This window comes from Aquarana catesbeiana, linkage group LG03 (assembly GCF_042186555.1).
Source record: "Aquarana catesbeiana isolate 2022-GZ linkage group LG03, ASM4218655v1, whole genome shotgun sequence".
Classification (NCBI taxonomy): domain Eukaryota; kingdom Metazoa; phylum Chordata; class Amphibia; order Anura; family Ranidae; genus Aquarana; species Aquarana catesbeiana.
This window is the reverse complement of record NC_133326.1, coordinates 397,877,570-397,892,826: the sequence shown is the minus strand read 5'-3', so window position 1 is coordinate 397,892,826 and position 15,257 is coordinate 397,877,570.

The following is a 15,257-nucleotide window of genomic DNA, read 5'->3' as shown; positions in this document are numbered from 1 at the left end:
AAACTAGATTGTGTGTAAGGAGAGGACACTGAGCAGCTGTTTTCACATCTGGACACTGGAGCACTAGTGTGGGACACAAGAACACCATTTTTTTTAGGGGGCCACACAGGTGCTCCAGTGTATACTATAGTGGGGGCTACATCTGTGAAGCTTGTACCAAACAGGTAAAGTATTGCAGCTTGACAAAGGGCACTAAAAAAGCTACATCTTGGAACTCGGCTAAAATAGACAATTGTACCCCACTTCCAAGCAATGTTTCATCTTTATAGTTCTGACATTAAATATCTGTGTGCTAATTATACTATTTTTGTTTTACATAGGGGAGAAAAGACTCGGAGGACACCCCTCATCCGAGGAGACTAGGGACCCCCCATCTCTGGAAGAAGGGGAAATCTACCCAACACAAGATGAGCAGGAGGAAGAAGACGTGGTGGAAGTAGTCACCACAACAGGTGAGTGTCTGCAACCACAGGCTCCGATAAGAGATGGATGGCGGCATATTTTTTAGACCTAATTTATTTTGGGTTTCCTCTCTTTTTAGGTGATCGTGAGGTTGTGGATCCAGATCCTTTCACATCCGAAAGTGCCCAGATCGTGATCGGGGAGATCATGGGGTGTAATTTACAATTGGAAAACATCAAGCAAAACATCAATGATGTTATTCCAAAATATAAAAACATCATTGATGTTTTGGGGCGAGTTTAAAACCCCTCCAAATCACTTTCTTCTTTTGTGTGCTACAATGTGCGAAATGTTTTTGTGATTTTTCCCAAAGCCAAATTTGGAGGATGCACACAGTGTGTCAACATGTGCTATCTGCCATCACGGGAGATCAATTGACGCGTTTTGGGGGTGCAACCCCTTCCTCAATAATAAAGTAGCGGTGAGGAAGGGCTTTCTCCCCCAAAACACATCCCTTGATCCCCCGTGATGGCAGCTAGCACATGTTGACATTGGGAAATTTGTGTGCATCTTCCAAATTTGGCTTTTCCAGGGGTGATTTCCCCCCATCTGAACGCAATATCAAACACAGTTCCTAAATACTCATGTCTGATATTGCCTTCCAGTTCTACCAAATGTGAACTTTGTAAGATCAAGATTTGTGTCTTTCTTGTAGGTTTTACACAGGCCTGTTTTCTATAAAATGCACATTTTGATTTTGGATAATGACACCACAAAAATTGTTATACAACAAACATGTTGGTTTGTCAGAAAAACCTTGGGTAAATGCACATGTGATTGTGCAGGTATTAAAAAGATTGTTCATCAAGAATGTGTGGATTATTGTCTCAACGCTACAACACTTTTGGGGTGATGTAATTGTTGTTTTATGAGAAAATGGGGGTTATTTCCTAAGGGGAAATCCACTTTGCACTACAAGTGCAGTTTCAGTGCAGTTGCAAGTGCACTTGTAGTGAAAAGTGTCTTTGCATTTAGTAAATAACAGCCAACAGTGCTTTGTATAAGGTTACACAATCACGACATTTTCTGCACTCCACACATTTCTGTCAGGGTCAGCTCAAACAAACACAAGCAGTAAATGTCCACAAAGAAGAGCCTGGGGGGAGATGCCTGTCGAGAACTTGAGGTCCTGCAGACTTCTCCCTGTGGCCAAATACCGCAAGGTAGCGACCAACCTCTGCTCCGGAGTGATGGCTTGCCTCATGCAGGTATCCTGCCTGCTAATATAAGGGGTCAGCAAAGCCAACAAACGGTGAAACACGGGGTCCGTCATCCTGAGAAAGTTCCTGAAATCACCAGGATTATTCTCACGGATCTCACGGAGCAAAGGCATATGACAGAACTGGTCACACTGGAGCAACCAATTCTTGGTCCATGAACTCCTCCCCACCCTGTTCATGGACTGGACTTGTGTCAAGGTCAGGACCCCAACACCAAGCCCCCGCACAGCACGAACTCTACGAGGAGTACGCATACAAAACGTGGCTAGAAAACGGTCAGCTGCTCAGAACGAAGTAACAGAACGCACTGAAGAACAGCAAGGCCTGTGAACAGCGACCTGAAAAAAAGCAACGAGCAGGCAAGATCACACAGAAAACTCTGATACGAACTGACTGCACGCACTGAAGAGCAGATACAAACCCACAAGCACAAACTGAACAGCAGAAAACGATCTGAAAGCCACGAGTCTGAAAAAGCGCGAATCGTCTCTCACCAAACTTTTACTAACACGAGATTAGCAAAAGGAGCCCAAAGGGTGCCGCGCTTGGTTCTGAACCGGCCTTTTCTAGTCTCGTCGTACGTGGTGTACGTGACCGCGTGGTTGTCGATCGGAAATTCCGACAACTTTGTGCGACCGTGTGTAGGCAAAACAAGTTTGAGCCAACCTCCGTCGGAAAAAATCCTAGGATTTTGTTGTCGGAATGTCCGAACAAAGTCCGACCGTGTGTACGGGGCATTATGCCTTAGGGAGTGAAATTAATAATCACGTTCATTTGCATGTTGACACCATCAAACATCAAATAAGTTATTGGCATGCAAAAGAGGCTGTAGCGCAGGTGGAGCCCCTTGGCCTTTGATATTGTGTTCGTGGTACGTTCAGCTACAGTATTAAAGTCCCCGCAGATAAGTAAGACTCCCTTCTGGAAGGGGGTAATCTTGCGGAGGATCTTCCTGATGAATCAGAGTTGGTTGGTATTAGGGGTGTATATATTGGCAATCGTGTAAATTTTGTTGTTGAGTTTACATATTAGTATTAGGTATCTGCCTTCTGAGTCTACATGCAGTTCTATTTGGATGAAAGCCACTGAATTTTTAATAGCTATTTTGACCCCTCTTTGTTTCATCAGTGCTGAGGCCAAGAAGATGTAAGAAAACATCCTATGTTTGAGAGTTGCAGTACAGTGCGTTCAATACAGTGGACCACAACACCCTACTTATCAGCCTCACAGAAGTAACGGGAGTCACAGATTCAGAGCTACAATGGTTCGCATCGTTACTGGAAAATCGCTCTCAGACAGTGAAACTAAGAGCCTTCACCTCTGAAATCCGGGCAATATCGTATGGAGTCCCTCGAAGGGTCACCTTTATCACCAGTCCTCTTCAACATCTACATCCTTCCACTCCTCAAAATCATCAGAACTTCGGACCTCCGCTACCACTCGTACGCTGACGACTCGCAACTCTACTTTCGCATCACCGGACAATAAGACCACTATCAACTAGAAAAATGCCTCACATTGATAGACGACTGGATGACCACTAGGTACCACAAACTCAACGGATGCAAAACAGAGCTTATTCTACTACATGCAAACCAAAATACAAAAAACAAGACAGACCATCGCCCCAAGCACCAAAGTCAAAAGTCTTGGAGTCATTTTTGACTCAGAAATGTCAATGGATGCACAAATTGGATCAGTAGTCAGCGGATCCCACCACCTTCTTCGCCTACTACGCATACTTATCCCCTTCATTCCAAAAGAGGACAAAGCGGTAGTAGTTGGAACCATAATTAACTCCCGACTTGACTACACAAACTCCCTCTACGTCGGACTACCTAAATACCAGATTGGTACACACAGTGGGGCCGCTATACCTAGGCGAGTGAGCAGAGAGATTAGATCATCTCTCACCTCCCATCTGCATCACCGCTCTTCCATGCTCACAGCGGGGCTGCTATAATGCTGAATGTGAGGCGGGGGAGCAGAGAGCTGAGATCATCTCTCACTGCCCGCACGCATCACTGCTCCTCCGCCGACACAGCGTGGCAGAACACCAATACACTGCTGGAGGTGAGGCAGGGAGATGAGATCATCTCTTACTACCCGCACCCCCCCATTACCGCTGTTCTCCCTCACTACCCACTACTCCAGGCTTGCCTCTGAACTAATGCGCACACCTGTGCTGCCACCACTGCGGTGACAATCTTCCTGTGGTGGCAGCCGACGTGGCAAATGACAAGCTGCATCTGATGACAGGTGACGTGGCAAGTGACAATCCAAATCTGGTGGCAGGTGACGTGGCAAGGGACAAAAAAGCATCTGGTGGCAGGCAACGTGGCAAGGGACAAAATGCATCTGGTGACAAGCGACGTGGCAAGTGACAAGCTGCATATGAAGGCAGGTGACGTGGCAAGTGACAATCCGCATCTGGTGGCAGGTGACGTACAAGGGACAAAATGCATCTGGTGACAAGCGACGTGGCAAGTGACAAGCTGCATCTGAAGGCAGGCGACGTGGAAAGTGACAATCCGCATCTGGTGGCAGGCGACGTGGCAAGTGACACTCTGGCACATTCTGCATTATGGTGAGTTGAACTATTTCATTATATATTACAATGTAATAATAGAAATAATGTGCTTCAATCATCAGATGACCAATGATGGTGCCGGGATGATTGAAGCGCCAAAACCAGCCATTGCCCCAATAAATTGCCAGCGAAAAGCCTCATACACCCCCCGGGCCTTGGTACAATTTTCTTCAACAGCACCGGTCCCCGGTGCCAAAAAAGGTTGGGGACCACTGGTTTAAACCATTGACATTAAAAGAGACAAACTTAATGACCATGTGTATTAACAGCTTCCCGACCAGCCATTATACTGTGGCAGGTTGGCTCCCCTGGGCGAGCTGTCGTAGCTGTACATCGGCCGCTTTAAGACCACTAGGGGGCACGCGCGTGTGCCCATGGCAATGAAACGGAGCCGATGCGTGTGCCCAGCGGTTGCGATTACCACCAGGCACCCACAATCACTCAACACAGAGACAGAACGGAGGTCTGTAAATGTAAACAGACAGATCTCCATTCTGTCAGGGGAGAGGAGCCATTTCTGTTGTTCATACTAAGTCTCCTCCCCAGACAGTCCCATCCCCCCACAGTTAGAAACACTCCCTAGGACACACATTTAACCCCTTGATCGCCCCCTAGTGTTAACTCCTTCCCTGACAATGACATTTATACAGTAATCAGTGGCTATTTTTAGCTCTGATCGCTGTATAAATGTCAATGGTCCCAAATAAAGTGTCAGAACTGTCAGAACTGTCCGATCTGTCCGGTGCAATTTTGCAGTCTCGATAAAAAAGATCACCGCTATTACTAGTAAAAAAAAATAATAATAAATGTAGCGCCCCCCTGAGTATACTGGAAACAAAGACCACCTCCAGAAATGGGGAGCGGGCTTACATTCACCCCAGGGCTGAGTCCATGGTTATAATGGGAAGTGAGAACAAATACGGGTGCCAGTCACTTTAGTATTTTTCAATGCTTTAATAAAAACTTGAAAGAAGTAGTAGTAAAGAGGTTGAGGGGAGGTTGCAGATACCTTTTTGTAGCAGATCACTTACAGACTCTTCAGAATAAAGGACAAACACACAGCTTTCTCTTAGCGGAATCTTGTATAGCTGAGTAGGTCTCTGCCATAGACCTAACAAACAGTACAATGTCTGGATAAGCCTCTCTCACAGGACTTAGCAGCCAGCGGATACCTGGATAAGTCTCTCTCACAAACTTAGCAGCCAGGAATGTATTACCTTGATTGAATTGTAGAACAGCATCACAGTACCAGAACCTTTAAGCCATCCGGCGATACTGTAAGGGTAGTTTAAATATAGAACAGCTTCTTCACAGTACCAGAACCTTTAAGCCATCCCGGCAGTACTGTAAGAGTAGGTTAGAGATAGGTGCGTCCTCCAAGTAAGTCACCAGGCCCTTCTGAGAGACCAGCCTTCATCCTGGCTCTCTCCAGCAAGGGCCCTCCCCTGGATCTCCTCAGCTTGGCTCGGCTTCCTCCACCCAGGCAAGACAGCCTAAGGACCACCTCTGTGGTAGTAGGCCCCAGACAGGCTTCTGGGCCTACTTGCACAGCTGCAGTGAAGCAGCCCTCCAGCCTGGAGGGCCATGAGGTAAGAACTGATCTCTAGCACATGGCATCTGCCCCATAAATACTCTCCCCCAGAATGCACAGCAGCAAGAACCTCCCACTGGGCTGTTTCTGAAAAAAGAATATTCATTAAAGTTTCACTAAATTGTTATTCACACACTGTTCCGTGGTACCGTTGACACCTACTGGCAACAGTGGAAACTGCACAACCAAGTAAATTCCAGAACAGATCCAGAAAACTATATACATTAAATCTGAGCTGGTTACAGCTCAGCCAAAAACTAAATTTACCTGCGATCACCTGATCAAAAAGAGCAGGGTGCTACATAAAAATGCCATAAATATATCCCCTAATTTGTAGACGCTATAAACTTTTGCGCAAACCAATCAATATACGCTTATTGCGTTTTTTTCACCAAAAATATGTAGAAGAATACATATCGGACTAAACTGAGGAAGAATTTTTTTTTTTTTTTTTTTTAAATTGGAGATATTTATTATAGCAAAAAGTAAAAAATATTGTTTTTTTTTTTTTTCAAAATTGATTGTCTTTTTTTGTGTAGAACACAAAAAATAAAAATTGCAGAGGTGATCAAATACCACCAAAAGAAAGCTCTATTTGTGGGGAAAAAAGGACATCAATTTTGTTTTTGTACAACGTCACACAGTTGCACAATTTTCAGTTAAAACGACGCAGTGCTGAATCGCAAAAAATGGCCTGGTCATTAAGGGGCCAAATCTACTGGGGCTGAAGTGGTTAAAGATGGGAAAGAGTGAACAGTACTTCAGATGACTTCTATTTGATTCAGAGTGGTTCATATCCAGGCAGGAAGGAGCAGGAGGAGATGTCCAGCAGGCAGGTAGATTGAAGGTGAGCTGTTAGTGAGGAAAAAGCACTTTGCAGCCTTTGAGTAGGACCTTGAACAGTTAAAACAAAAATAAAAGAGAAAGTCAACATATAGAATCAATGAACAAGCAAAATAGAAGTAACATAAAAAGGAAGATTCCATCAGGAAGTCGTTAGCAGTAGTACTGCACATTACACCAGGGGTCAATTTGTGGGCTTTAAGTTCCTAAGCGCCGCCAGGTTTTGTTGCATATGTTGCAGTGTGAGACTGAGGTGATTATCTGTTGTGTTTTTTGTTGCAGTCTTTGTGGGACACCAGCTTCTAGTCCTCCTAGGTGTCCAGCTTAGGAGAAGAAGAGTGTTGCGGAGGTTCCTAATCAGGCAGCATGTCCCAGGAGCGTAGCAGTTGCAATCCCTCCTCCAAGGACAAAATCACTGAAGATCCATTTCAGGTGATTTTTAGTTTGGTAGGATATCCCCAATGATATATTAGGTTGTGTTTACACAGAGCCTTAGTGATAAGTAGGGATGAGCTTTGAGTTTGAGTCAAATGCAAGTTCAACTTGAACATCTGGTGTTAGCTTGTTCGCCGAACAGCACATTTTTGGGGGCATTTGCAGCAAATTTGAGCTCCCCATAATGCACTGCAAGACCCCAGTGCATTACTGTATGATGATTGGCCAAAGCATGCACCTGACCTGCATGCTTTGGCCAATCACAGTGCGCTCCTCAGCGACAGCCATAATTGGCCAAAGGCAAAGTGTCTTTGGCCAATCATGGCTCAGGGGGACTAAGTCCATGCCCCACACTATATAAGGCTGCTTATACAGTGCCCATATAGTGTGTTATAGTGGATGGAGATAGAGAGATTGAGCTAGATTAGGCAGGCAGGTTAGTTAGTTAGTGGCAGTGTATTTGATATATATACAGTCAGACTAGTATATAGATCTATATACTCTATTCAGCGTAGCCTATATATACAGTCTAAACTCTCTCTCTCTCTCTGCATTCAGCATAGCCTATATATACAGTGTAAACTATATATATATATGTAGTGCTGGTACATTTGTGATCTACCATCTGATAGGTAAATTTAGTGAATTGCTCATTATAGGAAGTTAGATTTGCCTCTGTTCCAGCTTAGCTGACGTTGCGTGTGGTTCCACATTGCGCCGGTGGGTGTTGTTTTCACCATCGGCGGATGTTGGAAAAGCAACTTGTTAAAGTGGATGAGTGCTCCTCTGTCCCGGAGACAACTCGGTGGAGGTGGTCCTCCGAGTTGCATTCTGGGAGAGGGTATTTATAGGACAGACGCCATGTTTAGGGGTTCGTTTTCAGCCACCTGCTGGCCCTCCTGGCCGACAGGTATGTGTTAGAGTACCACCTCGTGGTCCTCCGTTCCGGAGGCCCGCGTCACTGCGGCACGTGGGTGGGCCCAGAAGTCTGTCTGGGGCCTACCACAGCAGCTGAGGAATGGTCTTGAGCTGTCTATCCAGAGGGAAGAAGCTGGACAACTGAGAAGATCCCAGGGGAGGACCCGTCATGGAAGGATCATGCAGAGTGCTGGTCTGGAGAGGGGCCTGGTGACTCAGTTGGAGGATGTATCCTAAAGTGATTCTACCGCATAGTACTGTAGGGTTGGCTTAGAGGTCCAAGTACTGTGTCTGATATTCATCGCGAACCAGTACATCCTGTGGCAGAGGATCGTACGGGTTTATTTCAAGCAAGTCTGTGGCAGAGACTTTTGTTCGTGCTAAGTACTGGCTGCTAGGCAAGTGAGAGAGGCCTATCCAGGCGAGCAAAGATCGTGTCCCACAAAAGGGGATTTCATTCAATTACAGTATTCAACTTTAACCACTTCCCGCCTGCCCACGTCATATGACGTCCTGGGCTTTGGGCGGGTATATCTGAATGATGCCTGTAGTTACAGACATCATTCAGATATTGCCGGAATCTCTACACCATAGGAATGATCATAGCGGCCGTTCCGCCGCTTGATCGTTCCTATGGGAGGCGAGAGGGGATGTCCCCCCTCCCGCCGCCCTCCGGTGCTTGCTCCGACTCACTGTTACGATCGGTGAGGCAGAGAGCGGATCCGCTGGCGCCGGATGTAGATCATAGAGATTTCCGGCGGACCAGATGGTCGCCGGAGCCTCTATGATCATCGGAGGCCGGGCGCGATGTTATGATGTCACGCCCGGCCTCTCCATTCAAAAAAAGCGGCGCCGCTTCGGCTGGGAATCAGTGATCGTTTCATTTTTTTTTTTTTATTTCAGGATTCCCAGCCTAGTGGTGAGATATGGGGTCTTATTGACCCCATATCTCACTATTAAGAGGACCTGTCATGTTATATTCCTATTACAAGGGATGTTTACATTCCTTGTAATAGGAATAAAAGTGATCAAAAATGTTTTTTTTTTTCAAAAAAGTGTCAAAATAAAAAAAACAAAATATAATTATCAATAAAAAAAAAAAAATTTAAAGTGCCGCTGTCCCCTTGTGCTCGCATGCAGAAGCGAACTCATACGTAAGTCCCGCCCACATATGAAAACGGTGTTCAAACCATACATGTGAGGTATCGCCACGAACGTTGGAGCGAGAGCAATCATTTTGTCACTAGACCTCCTTTGTAACTCAAAACATGTAACCAGTAAAAAAAAATTTTAAGCGTCGCCTATGAGGATTTTTAAGTACCGAACATTGGTGCCATTCTACGAGCGTGTGCAATTTTGAAGCGTGACATGTTAGGTATCTATTTATTCGGCGTAACTTCATCTTTCACAATATGCAAAAACATTGGGCTAACTTTACTGTTTTGTTTTTTTTTAAAACACAAAACTGTTTTTTTCCCAAAAAAAAGCGTTAAAAAAATTCCTGCGCAAATACCGTGTGAGATAAAAAGTTGCAACAACCGCCATTGTATTCTCTAGGGTCTTTGCTAAAAAAACATATATAATGTTTGGGGTTCTATGTAATTTTCTAGCAAAAAATGATGATTTTTACACGTAGGAGAGAAGTGTCAGAATTGGCCTGGTAAGGAAGTGGTTAAAGGATGTTCTAAAGAAACCTAAAGAAAGGTATTTGAGCTTCCCTGCAGTTTTCCTCCTGCCTCTATCCTGCTACTTCCTTCGTTACTTGGTTCAATAAAGCATTGAAAACGTGGGGGGGCGTGGCCTGCAGCAGAGCCGGATGGTCGCATAATCCCGCAGCTCCGTCTACCCAGGGACACAGCGGCACCAAGCAACCTGATCCCAGCATCATTTCACCCCGTTTTCACGGCGGTTCAGACCGGGATACATCCGGGACAATGCCTAATAAACGGCGGAACGATAGCCGACCCCAGCGCCTGACAGACTTTTATTCCATCACAGAAGCTGGAGGTAAGCAAGATGGCGCCGAGGCCTATACACCACGGATGGCCTGAAACACTAAAAGCACATCAAAACAGGGCAATCGCCATTCCAAAGCAGCATCCCCTAATAATCCACACTCCTGTCCCTCTACCTCATCATCAAATAGCCCAGCTAAGTCCAAGCCCAGACTGGATGGCACTAGATGGGGTTCGCCGGTGAGCCCTGCAACAGAATCAGGGGAGGACACGAGGGAGATGCCTGACTCCATTGAAACCTTCCCCACACAGAATCTACCAGTGATGGACACAGTACTAAAAGACATGCTAATGTCCCTGAGAAGCACTATCCAGACGGATATGGCTTCATGTATGAGCAGATTCAACAAGGATATCCAAGCAATAGGGGAGTAGATCATGTGGAGGTTAAAATGGGAGAGTATGCTCACACCATAAACGATCTGGTTGATGCATATGAAGTTAAAGAAGGGGAAAATGAATGGATTAAAGCAAAATTGGCCGATTTGGAGGACAGGTCGAGAAGGAATAACTTGAAAATCAGAGGAATACCAGAGTCAGTATTTCCTTCCAACCTGCGTTCCTAAGCTGCGACTTTATTCAAAGTTCTTCTCCCAGGCCTTACTGAATTAGATGTCACATTAGACAGAATTCATCGTTTACCCAAACCATCCCACCTATCTGAGCATATACCGAGGGATGTGTTATTACGTTTACACTTCTTTCATGTCAAAGAAAATTTAATGCAACATATGAGAAAGCAGGAGCAATTACCACCAACCTACCAGAATCTGCAATTTTTTGCTGATCTATCACAGCACACGCTTCTGAAAAGGAAAAATCTGAACACAGTAACCAAAGTTCTGAGGAACCATAAAATTCCTTACAGATGGGGATACCCAACCAAAATTACTGTGACCAGAGAAAACCGCACTCATGTTATAACGTCCTTAGATAAGGGCCTTGCCTTATTGAGAGAATGGGGCATTCTCCTGGACTCAGATGAAACTTCCCCAACCACCAGCACACCACGCCAAATTGAAGGCGAATGGAAAGAAGTCACTGCTAAAAATGCAAAATCCCATGCTTAAACATCAGCGGAAACCTTTTTCAGCTCCCTATTCCCTGGGGGGGCGAAACACGGGATTTATAGGCTGAACTAAAACCCCCTAATACCAATTAGCAGCAACAGATGCCTAAGTGTGCATTGCACTAGTTATCTACGTTGCACCATGTTAAGTGCACTACAGTTATCTTATCCGTTTCACTTTCTTCTTTGTTTTCTTTTTATATTTTTCTTATTTGTTTATTGGGATATCGATGACGTCAACCCAAAAGAAGGAACACTACAACAACCCTCAACCTCAACTGTGTTCTCTCATACGAAAACATCTCTTCAACAGCCACACACAGGTATGGTTAATTTCTATTTCGCACATTACAACTACACCACAAAGATGACACGTGATACCAGCAAGGAAAAGAATTGGTTTAAGATCCCTCCAAGATCCTGAAGCACTTTAAAACCCACCAAAATGTCAATTAATTTTTTGTCTATTAACGCAAAGGGACTCAATCACCCGGCAAATCCCTATGGACTGAGGCACTTCTACATGACAGTGATATAGTCTGTGTACAAGAGACCCACTTCAGCGCAACAGCGCCACCTAAATGCACACACAAGAAATATCGTTTCATCTCCACTGCCAACGCGAATTCCAAAACTAAAGGAGTGATGATAGCTATCAGAGACTCAATAGCATTTAAAATACATGAAGAAATTAAAGATCCGAACGGCAGATTCTTAATTCTCACGTGCAATCTAAATTCAACTACTAATACGATAGTCACAGTGTACTCACCTAACAAGCGACAAGTCCATTTCTTCAACAAATTAATGAAAAAAATTATTACCCATCTTCGAGGCCTGCTTATAATTTGCGGTGACTTCAATACTATCTCTGATCCAGAAATAGACTCAACATCTTACCCAAAATGCAAAGTCCCAAAGCTACTCCCAAATACAATCACCCCAGCACTATGCAAACAAATATCGCAACTTAGACAGGATCTTAGACTATTATTACTAGACAATTTTGAAAAATGCTCCCGTAGATTAAAAATGAAATACTATGTTTAAGGAAACAAAGCAGGGAAACTACTAGCACAAAACTTAAAAGGACTTAGATATAGAACTAAAATACCCTCCATAATACACCCAGAAACTAAACAAAAAGTATTTCATCCTCAGGAAATAGCTGATGCCTTTAGTTTCTACTATGGAACACTATATAATTTAAAAGATGACCCCAACACAATACAACCCAAAACTGAAGATATTAAAGACTTTCTTTCCAAAATAAAAATACCAAAATTGACCGAAACACAAACTCAATCCTTAAATCAACCATTTACACTGCAGGAACTACATAATACGATAAGTTCCCTCCCATCAAACAAATCTCCAGGCCCTGATGGTTTTAGTGGAGAATATTATAGAGAATTCATAAACTACCTATCCCCATTTTTACTCCGAGTTTGTGACTCTGCCGCTGTCTCTGCCTCTTTCCCTCCCGAAATGTTAGAAGCTCTTGTTGTCACGTTGCCGAAGCCGGGGAAGGATCCTAATTCACCGACAAACTTTAGACCGATTTCACTTTTAAACATCGATTTAAAGATATATGCTAAGCTTATAGCAATGCGTCTAATAGCCATATTGCCTAAACTCATTCATCCTGACCAAACAGGTTTTACTCAAAACAGACAAACCTCCGATGCTACCCGTAGATTGGTGAATATCATTCACATGGCAGAACTACAGAAAAGGCCTTCTCTGCTTCTTACCCTGGATGCAGAGAAGGCCTTCGATCGCATACATTGGCAATATCTGGCCGAAGTTTTAAGATCATTTGGGTTCGATGGAAGGATATTCACGGCTATATTGGCCTTATATTCTAAACCATCAGCTAGAGTTTATATGACTGGTGTCCTGTCTACCCCCTTCACCATATCAAATGGTACCAGGCAGGGGTGCCCACTGTCCCCTCTAATCTTTAACCTTTTGATGGAACCCCTGACCTTATACATTAGAAACCACCCTCATATTAAAGGCTTCCCAACTAATGGAGGAGACCATACTATCAGCTTATTTGCTGACGATATAATTTTGATATTAACTGAAGCGGGTCCTTCGCTGGCAGCGGCATACGAAACCTTGACTATGTTTAATAGAATATCTTATTATAAGATTAACGAAAGCAAATCCCATATACTGGGTCTAGGAATAGACACACAGAAAACAGTCTTAAGGCTCAATATCCATTTTCTTGGAATGCAGAAGGTATACAATATCTTGGCATCACCTTGACGGCAAGGACTGAACAATTGTTTGAAGCAAACTACACCTCTTTTTTAAACCAACTCCCCACCAAGTTAGAAGCCATCTCCAAAACCGAATTGACTTGGTCGGGAAGCATTAAAAATGAATATACTACCACAATTTCTTTATTTATTCCGCACCCTCCCCATCCCGGCCCCAAACTCTTTTTTCTGCAGGGCACAATCACTAGTCAATAAATATCTATGGCAAGGGAAAAGAGCCAGATGTGCCTTTCAGAAATTGATCAAAGCCAGAAATGTGGGAGGAGTGGGACATGTCCTTATAAAAGATTATCACCAAGCAGCCATTCTAGCACAGATTCGCCAATGGTTCTCACAAATCCACATACCCAGATTGTATGAATTAGAAAACCAACAAAGTCCAAACAGTAAAATATCAGACCTACTCATGGCAAGCTCCTTTATGACACAAACAATCAGAGACACCTCACCCACCATCATAGCAGCTCTAGGTGCCTGGAAATCTCTTTTAAATACCCCAATATATGATACCCCTCATAAAACATTACCTTTACCCATATCATCCCTGCAACTTTTAATACCCAACTTAAAGGTAAAACATTGGAAATCTAAAGGTATTATTTACGTCACAGATCTCCAGGTAGGCCCATCTGTCAAAACTTTTATATCACTCCAATAGAGTATAATTTAAATGACAAATTTCACACTTATTAGCAAAAATACCTACGCCATCAATTAAGCTACCTTGGAAAATAGCTTTATACCTATTGAACCCCACCACTGCCATCAAAGGCATCTCATTATTTTACAACACTTTGAATCACAAAACAATCTTTGTTAAATCTACTTCCATGAAAACATGGGAGATGGACATGTCAACCATATACTCGACTGAACAGTGGAACAAGGCGTTGACATCCACCTATAAGTCCACCGAGAGTGCTAACTTATGGGAACTTTATCAAAAAATATTACTGAGATGGTACTTAACACCCTCGAGAATAGCAAGGTTCGACACACAAACGTCACCATTATGCTGGAGACAATGTGGTCACAGAGGTTCACTGATCCACATATTCTGGAAATGCCCAATAATACAGCCCACTTGGTCATCCATTTTTAACATAATAGACCAAATTACAGAGACCAAAACCAATAGGAAACCAGAATTAGCCATTTTATCTCTAGGAATTGAAATGATCTCCCCCCCATTGAGAAATATAGTAACACACATATTATTAGCTATGAGATTAGAAATCACTAGACATTGGAAACAAATAGCTGTACCAACTTATACTGAAATAATAAGAACCATTAATTTACACATCTCATATGAAATAATGTTTGCCACGTCCCAAAATAAGTCTTTGCACTCACTCTGGAAGCCATGGTTAGACTGGTATAAACTAAATAAAGTCTAAAACACAACACCCAATACCTACCTAAATGGTAACCTATGTTCCTCTATGTTAAATATATCCCAATGTTAACTCACAAACCATGTTGACTACTAGCTCAAAGTTATGTGAATGAGACACTAAAATCTCTTTAGACAGCAGTTACTGAATATAAACCACAATACCCGAAATGGAGAGGAGGGGGGCACCGGCCTCGTGGGCGTGCAGGACGTTTGTCTGTCCTTCTCTATCACCGCAGTTTGTCCCCAGTTGGGGCGGTGGGGGAGAGGGGGAGATGGGGCGCGTGCCGCGGGGTATGGAGCACCACAATGGTATTAGTGGAACCATGGCCGCATTTCAGGTTGCGGTTAGGGGCCCACACTTAGTTATACAACGTTGTATTTTTTACCCTTCTCTTCGTAGAAGAATGGCATACATATTACAAGT